We start from the raw sequence: 13,760 nt of genomic DNA on the forward strand, positions 1-13,760 counted from the left end.
CAAATGTCCCAGCTCAAAGGCAATAAGGCAGAAGGAGTTCCTTCTTACTCATCCTTTTTGATCTCTTTAAATCTTTAACAAATTGGATGAGATGCACGTATATTGAGGAGGGCAATCTGCTTTACTCAAACTACCAATTCAAATGTTAATCTCATTCAGAATGTTTGATAAAATATCTGGGCACCCTGTGGCCTGGTCAAGCTGACACATTAAATTAATCATCACATCAATCCAAAAGAAAGCAAAAATGGAGAGCAAAACAGAAAAGACACGTCAAATAGAAAGTGAAAAACAGAACAGCAAAGCCTACCACATCAGTAAATGCATTGAGTGTGATCAAATTTAAACCCTTAGAATCAACTAGATGTCTGATAGAAGGTACATTAATTCAATCCACTGATTCACTAACATCTACTATGTGTTATCTACTATTTTAAGTATATAGACACAACAGTGGGAAAAAAGCAATCAGATTACAGAATAATACACAACTGTTCTGTATTCATTTTCATCTATCTATAATCCCTACCTCCCTTTTAAAAAGACTGTGCTGATTTATAATTGAAAAAATTTTATGAAACAGGTTAATATAAAATTAAAGACAAAGGAAGCTCAATAATTACATGAACAAATTCAGGGGTAAAGAATTCGCCTGCCAACACAAGAGATGTGGGTTCAATCCCTGAGTCAAAGATCCCCTGGAGAAGGAAATGGCAACCCACTCCAGTATTCTTGCCTAGGAAATCCCATGGACAGAGGAGCCTGGTGGGCTACAGTCCATGGGGTCACAAAAGTTGAAAATGACGTAGCGACTAAACAGCAACAAGAACACAGTTAAATAAGCAACCACACATGAGGAAATTACTAAAAGTAAGTAGTATCAGTATTAAAACTTGAGCTAATAGGCATCCAAGGCAAAAAGGGAAATAGCACATTTTAGTCACCTACCTACCAAAAATTGTATATTCAGTAGAACACACAAATCTTCATTTAGCCCTAAAGTATAATGAAAATGAACAGAGATCCTTATATTCTGAGAAATATATAATTATATAGGCTGTTCCAAGAGATCCAGTAGCCAACCTAAGAAGCTTCATACAAAGATAACTTGGGTACAATAGGAGAAAAACGTGGGCCTCATATTCAGACAGAATTGAATTTCAGACATGTTCCATGCCAGACTGGATGAATCAGTAAGTGGATTCAAGATTGATGAGAGAAATATCAACAACCTGAGATATGCAGATGATAGCATTCTAATGGCAGAAGGCAGAAAGCAAAGAGGGACTAAAGAGCCTTTTGATGAGGGTGAGTGAGGAGTGTGAAAAAGCTGGCTTAAAACTCAACATTCAAAAAACTGAGATCATTACATCCTGTCCCATCACTTCATGGCAAATAGATGGGGGAAAAGTGGAAATAGTGACAGATTTTATTTTCTTAGGCTTCAAAATCACTGTGGACAGTGACTGCAGCCATGAAATTAAAAGATGCTTGCTACTTGGGAGAAAAGCTATGGCCAACCTGGACAGCATATTAAAAAGCAGAGACATCACTTTGCCAACAAAGGTCCATATAATCAAAGCTATGATTTTTCCAGTAGTCATGTACACATGTAAGAGTTGGACCATAGAGAAAGCTGAGTGTCAAAGAACTGATGTTTTTGAATTGTGGTGCTGGAGAAGACTCTTGAGATTCCCCTGGACTGCAAAGAGATCAAACCAGTCAATCCTAAAAGAAATCAACCCTGAATATTCATTGGAAGGACTGATGCTGAAGCTGAAGCTCTAATACTTTGGCCACCTGATGCAAAGAGCTGATTCATTGCAAAAGACCCTGATGCTGGGAAAGACTGAAGGCAAAAGGGAGACAACAGAGGATGAGGTGTTTGGGTGGAATCACCGACTCAGTAGACATGAATCAGAGTAAACTCCGGGAGATATTGAAGAACAGGAGAGCCTGGCGTGCTGCAGTCCATGGGGTCAAAAAGAGTCAGACACAACTTAGCAACTGAACAGCAAAAACATGTTTCATCACCTACAGTCTGTACAAACCTGGCAAGTTACTTACCTTTCTGAAATCAATTTCCTCATCTCTAAAACAGAAGTATGAATGAAGGAACTAGAGAGATGTTTTATAAAGTATCTGGCATATAATAAATTCTCAATTTTAAAAAAGTTATTATTATTATTATAGCACATAATCATAAACATAGGGGCAATGTAAATTGATACAGAGAGGAGTTTCTACTTATAGATCAAAGTGTATGGTGCTTAAAGAATAGTCAGCTCCACAGTACCAATGAACTAAAATATGAACAATATGGAAGTAATATAAATGAAGAGAAAGTTGACTATTGTACACAAATCATAAGGTTTGTGTATATACATTTACATAAGGCAAGTCAAAGGAAAACTGGGCTTTTGTCAAGTGGGTTCATCGTTGGGTTAACGATTTTTGCCTTTTTCCCAAGCATCAACATTAACCAGTAAACTACATAAGGGTAGAGTCCATTCATGGTTTTCCATGCCATTCTTTCCCAGTATAGACACATTCAGAGCACTCGATATTTGTTAATCAAAAAATGGGTATCAGCTATTATCTCTGGAATTGATAGTTTTCATTTCAAGAACGTTGTCTAATATATTTTGCAGTGATGGTTTGACTCTATGCATTTCTGTGACTTGTGACATAAACAGGTTTTTTAAATGACCAACTCTGATGGCTAATTTTATGTGTCAACCTGGCTATGCTATAATACCCAGTTATAGATGAGGAAACAATGGAAACAGTGAGAGACTTTATTTTTGGAGTCTCTAAAATCACTGCAGATGGTGACTGCAGCCATAAAATTAAGACGCTTGCTCCTTGGAAGAAAAACTATGACCAACCTAGACAGCATATTAAAAAGCAGATATATTACCCTGCCAACAAAGGTCTGTCTAGTCAAAGCTATGGTTTTTCCAGTAGTCATGTATGGATATGAGAGTTGGACTATAAAAAAAAGCTGAGCATCGAAGAATTGATGTTTTTGAACTGTGGTGTTAGAGAAGACTCTTGAGAGTCCCTTGGACTGCAAGGAGACCAAACCAGTCAATCCTAAAGGAAATCAGTCCTGAATATTCGTTGGAAAGACTGATGTTGAAGCTGAAACTCCAATACATTGGCCACCTGATTCAAAGAACTGACTCAATAGAAAAGACCCTAATGCTGGGAAAGATTGAAGGCAAGAGGAGAAGGGGATGACAGAGGATGAGATAGTTGGATAGCATCACCGACTCAACAGATATGAGTTTGAGCAACACTCCAGGAGTTGGTGATGGACAGGGAAGCCTGGCATGCTGCAGTCCATGGGGTCAAAAAGAGTCGGACACAACTGAGCGACTGAACTGAACTGATAATCAAACACTAAGTTAGGTGTTACTATGTAGGTATTCTGTAAATATTGTTACTATCTCCAATCAGCTGACTTTAGGTAACAGAAATTATCCTCAGTAACTTGGGTGAGCCTCAACCATGAGTTGAAGGCCTTAAGAGCAAAAATTGAAGGTCCCAGGCAAGAAGATTCTTCCTCCAGACTGCAGCATTATCTTCTCCCTATCTTCTGCAAACTTGCCCTACAGAATTTAGACTTGACAGTCCCCTCAATCAAGTGAGCCACTTTCTTAAAATAAATCATAAATGCATGTGTGTATATGTTTATTATACATATATCTATTGGTTCTGTTTCTCTGGGGAGCCCTGACTAATACACCACTGAATTGAATGATTTGTTTGAGGCTTTAAAGTACTAAGTCAACATGAAAAGTAGAATACACCAAAAATAATATTGTGTGTTGCTTTCAACCTATAGTTTTAACTAAAACAATATGTGTCTTTTCTATTCTTCTTTGATATCAATGCTAAAGTACTGATTCCAACCAGCATCTATCATCTTTAAAATTCAAGTCCCTTGAATATTTTTGCATAATAAGATAGAGATTTCTCAGTATCAGAACCATGTACTATTTTTTAACCATATATCATTAAATCCAGTAGAAAGGAATTTCTTTAAAAATCCTTTTATAGATTATCCATCACATTAATAGCATAAGACTTAAAATCATACAACATGCACTAATACCCTATTAGTGTTCATATAATAAAAAGTAAGATATAATTGTGTACTCCACATCTATTTTTTATTTGTGTGGTTGGTTGGTTGGGTTTTTTTAATTTATTTATTTTAATTGGAGGCTAATTACTTTACAATATTGTATTGGTTTTGCCATACATTGACATGAACCCGCCAAGGGAGGTGGGAGGAGATTCAGGATGGGGAACACATGTACTCCACACCTATTAATCCTTAGTTCCACTCCTTAGCATATACCTACATGAGAGAAATAAAGAGCTTATCAAATCTATGCCAAGGATGGATTTAACCAAAAATATTCAAAAGGGCCATATATTTTAATACACCAGATGCTACTTAAAGATTCACTTTATATCATTAGGATAAAACTGCTACTTTTATTGTACAAAACTAGAAAAGGTACACCAGTGTAATGTTGATATTGAGAAATGCAATATATATTTATATAATATGAGACACTTGGAACATGTTACAAAAATGCAAATTTTACTTTCCTATATGTACATTTAGTGATAAAAGAGATGGAGATTAAATGTCAAGGGTTAAAGTGTAAACTGGAACAAAAGCCTTTGGCATATTTTATTTACACTGAACATTCTGACCCTGTTAAATACTCACCTAGAAATGTAAATACCAGAAATTTATTCTTATATATTTTGCTTCAGTTTTCCCATAATTTACAGACACTTCCATTCTCTCTCACTCTACTAATGCTAAATTTTTCAAGTGAATCAATTAATAGAAGCAATCAGGTTATATATCACAAAATGTAGACAATCTAGAAATCTATTTTACTTAATCAACATAAACAAATGATTAAAATAATTCAGCCCATTTCTGTGACTTTAAAAAATGTTCTTGTGTCCTCCTTTCCATGCTAGTCTTCTTCTATTCCCAAGTCTTATAGCCAGGTCACAGCAACAAAAGCCCATTTTACTATCTATTGCTTACCTCAATATACCTAAAGAAGTACAATAAATGTTTCTAGATTTCAAATGTACAGCTATGTCACAGAGGTAAAAAGCACTGAGCCAGGCTGGAAAATGACAGTATTTTATGGTCCTACTTTAGTTTATGGTCATTACACAAAATCTGCCAAAGTCATAAAAGATTTAAAGTTTGTTTCTCTACTGATAAAATTAATAAGTTGATCCTTTGTCTTCTCATTTCTAATTACTAATTCTGCAATTTCAATTCTACTAGGATGGTTTATATTGTTAAAAACATCTTTGGAGAATTAATCTTTTGGTCATAATTTTTAAATGAATAATTGATTAAATATATAATTCATTGCCTAATCAGGAATAAAATTTTAATCCCATAAAAGATGTTTAATAGCAATTTTAACTACTAAGCACATAATTAATGGTGTTAGGGGACAAAAATTAAATTTCAAGGTGACTAAAGCATAAATTCAAGAACTGCAGACAATTCTAGAGTAACACAACATTAAAACTAAAAGATGATAGCTATGTTTATAAAATTATATGTAATTATAAGTTACTATCCACCTTTCCACATAAATTAATATAGTGTAAGACTTTATTCAGAAAAAAAACTTTTGTAAAACATTTTTAAAGGCAATGAAACAGCAATAAAACAATTTTTAGTTCTAATTTAAATAAATCTTATTCATAAAAGAAAGCAAAGAAAGTTAAAAGGCGTTGGAACTCTTAAGATATTAATTACTGTGCATTTACATAGAGAGAAATTATGATAGTACAATTCCATGACGCTTCTATGTGCAAAGCTCCCATTAACTTTGATTTTGCCTTTATAAGCAACAAAGAATTACTTTATCATATATAATATTTTTATTAGTAAGAGAATCTCATAATAATACTGTTAAGCAATTGACGTCCTACATTCTCAAGCCTCAGAGTTTTCAATGAAGGAACCATATTTTTACTATGGCAATGACTGAATTTTGTGCAAAATTCTCAAATTTTGAATATATCACAGTATGGAGCATCCATTTTATTTTTCAATTGCTTGGGTGGATAGAATCAAAGGAAATGCAATTATACTACAGGAATTTTCCACCATTCAATTCCCAGTGTAGTTATGCATGAAGAACTCTAAGTCAAAAGAAAACAGAATACATTTGAAAGCAGAATTGACCCCTTTATTTCGTTTTACAAATGAAAAGATTCAAGATTCAGGTCACTTTTCCCTACTCAAAAAGAGACCTATTAATAAGCATTAAAATGCTTCACATTTTACAGTCTGCAATATCATTGCTTCATTATGAATTAGGTATTTAGGGGAAAACACATTTCCTACAAAAGAATTGTACAAAAATATACAATTCCTCCAACATGCATTTTTTAAATACTAAGAAAGAAATGTAACTGTTGTTTTCTGCAACCTAGGCTCAGGCAACTGCCCAAGCAGCCTATGGGGGACTGATATCAATAGGAGTTTTATGCCTGATGGAAAATCATTCTAAAGATTTTTTTTTATCTGAAAAATAACGTCATCACTGTGATTTCCACCCTGGGACACAGAAGCGGGAATTACATTGTGTTGTTAAAATGTTAGCAACCGCATTTCATTTTTTGAAAAGGTAATTTAGTTTTCCTGAAGTAAAGAGTTGATTATATCTCTTATTACTGTTACAAGAATTTGATATATCACAAAGTATGAGTTACAGCATGTGCCAACTATCAACCAGGAAAAATGAACCTGATTCATAATTCACTTTGAGAATGTCTAGTTAGTCAATCAAGTGATTTGTAATCATGAAGGCTGCCAGAAATGGAATGAATAATGAGCCACAGTAAAATCCCTGGATTTTTTTTTAGTATTCTTATTTCATTATGTGACTTTTATTGCCATTTTTGATCGCTGTTTCTCAGCAGCACAAATTAAATCGTACATATTTACTTAGAAGTTTTTGACTATTAAATAGGCTAAAGGATACACAAGTTGAATGACCAGAGTATTTAATGTCTCCCTACAAAATTAAAAGTCTTAGTGATTATAGCTTTAGCACAGAAAATTTCATTATCTTCCAACTCCCTCAATACTTGCCTTATTTTATTTAAATTATTTTGTGACTATGCTATTTCTGGATAGCTTATTGTAGTTCAGAATACTTTCTCAAGTTGTTTCTATATAGTCTAAAATCATTTAACAGAATTTTGTTAATATCAGAAGCCTTAAACCTCCTTTAATATCTTCATCACATACTATTTCCTCAGTTAAAACTATAACATAAGCTGATGGCCAAAGAACTTTTGCCCTCTAACATATGTTATTAAATAATATATATTTATTGCTAAATATCGGACACAACTGAGCAACTGAACTGAACTGAACTAATACATAATATAATATTAATTATTATAATATACAGTCATATTAAAGTATATAATAGATATATCTATAGTTATTAGTATAATCTTATTAAATTACAAATATAAAAAATATAAACCAACTTACAGCTTGGCATATTACTAAAGGGGTAATATGATAAATGAGTGTTTTTCAAAATGTAAAAATACTAAATTATGTAAGAATTTGTCACTCTGATAATATTGGCTATTATTAGCATGTTATGAAGATGGCATAACAGAAGAACTACCCAGTTGTAAAGCAAATAAAACTGTAAATGTGATAACAAATAGGCTCATTCTTTGTTGTATTTTTCATAATTTTCAAGCAAAAAAGTCTTTATCCAAATTTAGACTGATTACAACACCAGACCACCCGTGGCTCTCCTTATAAGTAATAAGTCCTTAAGTCAAGACCTATTCTACCCATTATTGAAATCTAATACTTATGAAAAATTCAACTATTTACATTTTGTGGATTAATTTCCAATAATAAATGCTCAAGATAACAAAATTCCATGCATACACTATACTGACTCCAAGAAGCAAGGACAATTACGGTGAGACCTCAGGAAAGACACTGGTTTTCATTCTGGATAGTCCCTGAAAAGTATAGCAGCGCTCTTCTTTGGAATTCAATTTATCACCATTATCACACCAACTGTGAGAATCATCTTCCCTTTCCTACAGAGATTAACCATTCATTCAACAAATGCTTATTAAGTGTCCATTATGCGTCAGATGGAGAAGGCAATGGCACCCCACTGAAGTACTCTTGCCTGGAAATTCCCATGGATGGAGGAGCCTGGTAGGCTGCAGTCCATGGGGTCGCTAAGAGTTGGGCACGACTGAGCAACTTCACTTTCACTTTTCACTTTAATGCATTGGAGAAGGAAATGGCAACCCACTCCAGTGTTCTTGCCTGGAGAATCTCAGGGACAGCAGAGCCTGGTGGGCTGCCGTCTATGGGGTCGCACAGAGTCAGACACGACTTAAGCGACTTAGCAGCAGCAGCAGCAGCATGTGTCAGATACTGTGCTAAAAACGGGGGATGTAAAAATGAATCAGACACACAGCCTTTGTACTCACCCTTGAGAGACCCATAATCTAGTTAGAAAGATTCATACAGGAAAACAAATAAAATAAAGGTTCTAGAATAGATCTATGTACTGGAAAGACTCAAAGAATGTAAGGTACAATGACAGAGGTCAGGAGTCACAAAAAGCTTGAGACAGATAACAAAGTTGAATCTTATATGAAAAGTCACTATTCACCAGGAAGCAAGGAGAAAAGACCATAATGGTAAGAAGGAGAATATTAATAAAGAAGTGCCAAATAGCAAATTACCATAGGGTGACCACAAGCTACTCAGTTTAACTGAAGTTGACATGTAAAGAATATATATGAAGTTGGGTGGTGAGGAAGAAGGCTGCCAGAAGTAAGCCAGAAGTAAGCCTGAAGTAAGCCTGAAGTAGTATGTAACAGATCAATAACAAAAGTTCTATTTGTACACTAACACAATATATGTCTTACAAACAATAGAAACTTTTGAAGAACTTTAAGCATAAAAATCACAGGGCCATAGGTTTCCATAATGTCTAAACAATTTATGCATTTGGCTTCCTTCACAATGGTCAAATTAACATTTTACATTTTATTATGTAGCTTATAGAGAACTAATACCACTATTTTGGCCTACTTATTTTATATTCATATGTAAATAATCTCCCAAAACAAGGGTCTCAGCCTCTAGCAGACTTGTGAATTGAACAGCAATTCTGAAGAGTGTGGCAAACACTAAAAATATACCAAGTTTACCAAGGAAGCATATCAAGATTCTACTTAGAGAAGTCATACATGTGATATATGTATATACATACACATACAACACGGATAATATATTGACTTTCAAACGTTATGTCCATTTAAAGTTATGATAGCAAATGTTTAACATAGACACATTTTGGTATACTTCAATCAGTAGTACAAAATCACTATGAACTAGCCAGACTATGTTTCAAAAATAAAGTACCCCAGTCCTGAATTGCATATGTAAAAGCTTCATGTAGCTTAATGCAGCATTTATAAACAGGAACTCTGAGGTCAGAGTCCAGGGTTGGAATCCTGGATTAGCCACAATCTTATACCCTGGAGAAGGAAATGGCAACCCACTCCAGTACTTTTGCCTGGAAAGTCCCATGGATGGAGGAGCCCAACAGGCTACAGTCCATGGGGTTGCAAAGAGTCAGACAGGACTGAGTGACTTCACTTCACTTTATACAAATTATTAACCTCTTTGAGTCTTAGTTGCCTTATCTATAAGCCTGGGATAATTATTTCTGTCCCACAACACTGTTATGAAGACACAATGAGTAGAGAAAGTACTTAGCACAGGGCTGAGCAAACATTAATTATTCAATAAATAGTATCTTATTATTATAGATAGAATAGAAATTATTCTAGTTATGATAAACTCATTTATACACTAAAAAAATTTGGTTTATTTGCATAGACTATTAAAGAAATTACGAAAGTCTAGTCCAACTGAAAATATTTGATGTAGGCTTAATGTGAAAATAATAATATGAGAAAATCATCTAAAAACAATGTTTTAAAGGAAAAAGGTTTTGAAAAATGCATCAAATTATACTTAATTACTTCCAGAGCATGGGAAGGGTGAGTCCAATCACTATAGGACTATTGGGAGCCTCTTTCAGGAAAAGGAAAACTACAGTCAAATCTTTTTTCCAAATACAGTGTCACGTCATTCCTTTTTTGAATTTCATTGCCTCTTACTAAAAGATTTAGTATAGATGATGAGGCTGGTTATAATCACATAATGACATGTACCTGTAGTATAAGGATCTTCTCCCTAGAGTGAGGTCTTTCTTTGACTTCGGTGAGCATCAGTCCTAACAGTCTCCGATCTTGAGATTTGTTTATAACCTGAAAAAACAACAACAACAACAAAAAGAGAATAACAATAAAGCAACAAAAAAGTAGAATACTAATAAAGCAAGACTGTAAAAGAAAATTTACTTTGACAGTCTGACAATAGAGCTGACTCAAATGAAAATAACTAGAATAGAGGGCCAAAGCAACATGGTAACTGTATCAAGTTACTTATACATATACTCAGTTCAGTTCAGTTCAGTCGCTCAGCCGTGTCCGACTCTTTGCAACCCCATGAATCGCAGCACGCCAGGCCTCCCTGCCCATCACCAACTCCCAGAGTTCACTCAAACTCACGTCCATCGAGTCGGTGATGCCATCCAGCCATCTCATCCTCTGTCGTCCCCTTCTCCTCCTGCCCCCAATCCCTCCCAGCATCAGAGTCTTTTCCAATGAGTCAACTCTTCACATGAGGTGGCCAAAGTACTGGAGTTTCAGCTTTAGCATCATCCCTTCCAAAGAACACCCAGGGCTGATCTCCTTTAGAATGGACTGGTTGGATCTCCTTGAAGTCCTAGGGACTCTCAAGAGTCTTCTCCAACACCACAGTTCAAAAGCATCAATTCTTTGGTGCTCAGCTTTCTTCACAGTCCAACTCTCACATCCATACATGACCACAGGAAAAACCATAGCCTTGACTAGACGAACCTTTGTTGGCAAAGTAATGTCTCTGCTTTTGAATATGCTATCTAGGTTGGTCATAACTTTCCTTCCAAGGAGTAAGCGTCTTTTAATTTCATGGCTGCAGTCACCATCTGCAGTGATTTTGGAGTCCAAGAAAATAAAGTCTCTCACAGTTTCCATTGTTTCCCAGTCTATTTACCATGAAGTGATGGGACCAGATGCCATGATCTTCGTCTTCTGAATGTTGAGCTTTAAGGCAACTTTTTCACTCTCCTCTTCACTTTCGTCAAGAGGCTTTTTAGTTCCTCTTCACTTTCTGCCATAAGGGTGGTGTCATCTGCATATCTGAGGTTATTGATATTCTGAGGTTATTCTCCCAGCAATCTTGATTCCAGCTTGTACTTCTTCCAGCCCAGCGGTTCTCATGATGTCCTCTGCAAATAAGTTAAATAAGCAGGGTGACAATATACAGCCTTGAGGTACTCCTTTTCCTATTTGGAACCAATCTGTTGTTCCATGTCCAGTTCTAACTGTTGCTTCCTGACCTGCATATAGGTTTCTCAAGAGGCAGGTCAGGTGGTCTGGTATTCCCATCTCTTGAAGAATTTTCCACAGTTTATTGTGATCCACAGAGTCAAAGGCTTTGGCATAGTCAATAAAGCAGAAATAGATGTTTTTCTGGAACTCTCTTGCTTATACTCAAGATTAGGTAAATTTGGGTCAAGTCAAAAATGTAATTACTATAGTAAAATGAAGTTATGATTATTAAATATGCATTAAATGATATCAACCTGAACTACAGATTTCTATACACTACTAATTCTTGTGATAATATTAAACATACATATGTAGTCATTCACTGTGTTTCTGAGATAGAAAACATGCAGCAAGCATTAACATCAGGTACCCATTGAAAAATCATAATCTATATATTTGAAAATGGAAAAAAATCTTTACAATTATACTGCAATTATTCTGAAATTTCCTAAACCTCAGTAATATATTTTAAAATAGGCATGTAATACAGGTGGTTCTATTCTACCCATATTTATTCAAATAAAAGTCATGAATTATAAGTCAGCTGCTGCTGCTGCTGCTAAGTCGCTTCAGTCGTGTTACCATGTGTTATATAGAAACAAGAACAGAGGTGAGAGAAAGAAGGTAATCAAACTACTTTTATTAGGTATATTCATAAATAGAAAATTATTACTTCCATTCCAATTTTATGCAATCCTTTAGACACAAGTAATGAAGCACTATGGTTTAACATTCTAATGTTGTTGTTTAGTCACTCAGTCATGTCCAGCTCTGCAATTTCATGGACTGCAGCATGCTAGGCTTCCCTGTCCTTCACCATCTCCAGGAGTTTGCTCAAACTCAAATCCATTGGGGCTTCCCTGGTGGCTCAGCTGGTAAAGAATCTGCCTGCGATGCAGGAGACCTGGGTTCGATCCTTGGATTGGGAAGATCCCCTGGAGAAGGGAACAGCTCCCCACTCGAGCATTCTGGCCTAGAGAATTCCATGGATTGTATAGTCCATGGAGTCACAAAGTCCTACATGACTGAGCGACTTTCACTTTCTAGTCCCTTGAGTCGGTTATGTCATTCAACCATCTCAGCCTCTGTCACTCCCAAAATACTGTCTCAAAAAAAAGTTTAAACCAAATAGTTGTTTGATAACACTGAAAATATAAAATAATGCTAGTATGATCTTTCCTGTATGAAGATGACACTGACTCACCATCAACAAAGATGAGCTTCAAGCTGATTTTCCACAGTGAAGATAGACTTTCTGATACAGCCATTCTCTTGCCAAAGATCCCTGGTGAATAAGAGCTTGTATCTGCAAGATAAGTGTTACCAATAGTCACAGAAAGTAACAAAATAAAATTATCAATATAGAAATGAAACCTATGCCTTGGTCCCAACCACTATATTTTGATGAACTAAAAATGAAGTCACAAAAATATATAAGTACTGTATAATACTTAAAAACAAAATTGCATATGCATTTACTCTGATACATTAATTGTATTCTATATATCACTGACCTAAAAATACAAATAACCACAGCCTGACCTCTATCCCTAAGTAAAAATGTTCTCAGCCATCTTAACTACAACAAAAATTGCATCTGACATGTAAAACCCGAAGTATATAATGAAAATGCTCAAAACATGAAAGCATGCCAACTTTACATCCCTCATCACCAGTAGCAATAACTGAGGAAATTACAGAATATTTTTGTTAATGTTAGCAATATTCTCAATAGCATTAAAAACAGTATGACTACAACCAAAATTATTTCAATATTTCCCAGAATCCTGAAAAATACTTCTACTTTTCATGAAGAAAAAGTACTTTCGTTACTAGCTTCAGTGTTCATTCATGTTAATGCAGAACAGAGGTTTTGTAATTAAATATTCCTGATACGGAATTTAATCAGTTGCCAGATGAATCTCCTTCATAAGAGTTGAGGAAGCTAGCTAAACATTGCTGAAGATATACTTTATAGTAAAAGTAAAATTAATGTATGGGCTTCTTTGTTATTTAAGGAAGTAAGAGATTAATATTTGTTAAAAGTCAGTAAGAAGCAGAACTTCCCTGGAGGTCCAGTGGTGAAGACTTTGTGCTTCCAATGCAGGGGTCGTGGGTTTGCTCCCTGGTCAGGGAATTAAGATCCCACAAGCCACGTAGTATGGCCAAAGTAGCCAAAA

The 13,760-nt window shown here is 35.2% G+C and overlaps 1 long non-coding RNA gene across 25 annotated transcripts in view; it reads right to left on the bottom strand.

Annotated features, from left to right (window-relative positions):
• The window catches only part of LOC147369973 (uncharacterized), a 155,718-nt gene that overhangs the window by 111,000 nt on the left and 30,958 nt on the right, over positions 1-13,760 (bottom strand). For all 25 annotated transcript variants that reach the window (XR_015168268.1, XR_015168260.1, XR_015168261.1 and 22 more), the window contains 2 exons: positions 12,785-12,886; positions 10,318-10,413 (listed from right to left, as the gene is read on the bottom strand). This is a non-coding gene — a long non-coding RNA (uncharacterized LOC147369973). The remainder of the gene's footprint in view (positions 1-10,317; positions 10,414-12,784; positions 12,887-13,760) is intronic.

The sequence above is a fragment of the Bos grunniens genome, chromosome 7 (genome assembly GCF_055505025.1).
Source record: "Bos grunniens cultivar Pamir isolate PY7600 chromosome 7, Bosgru_T2T1.0, whole genome shotgun sequence".
Lineage (NCBI taxonomy): Eukaryota > Metazoa > Chordata > Mammalia > Artiodactyla > Bovidae > Bos > Bos grunniens.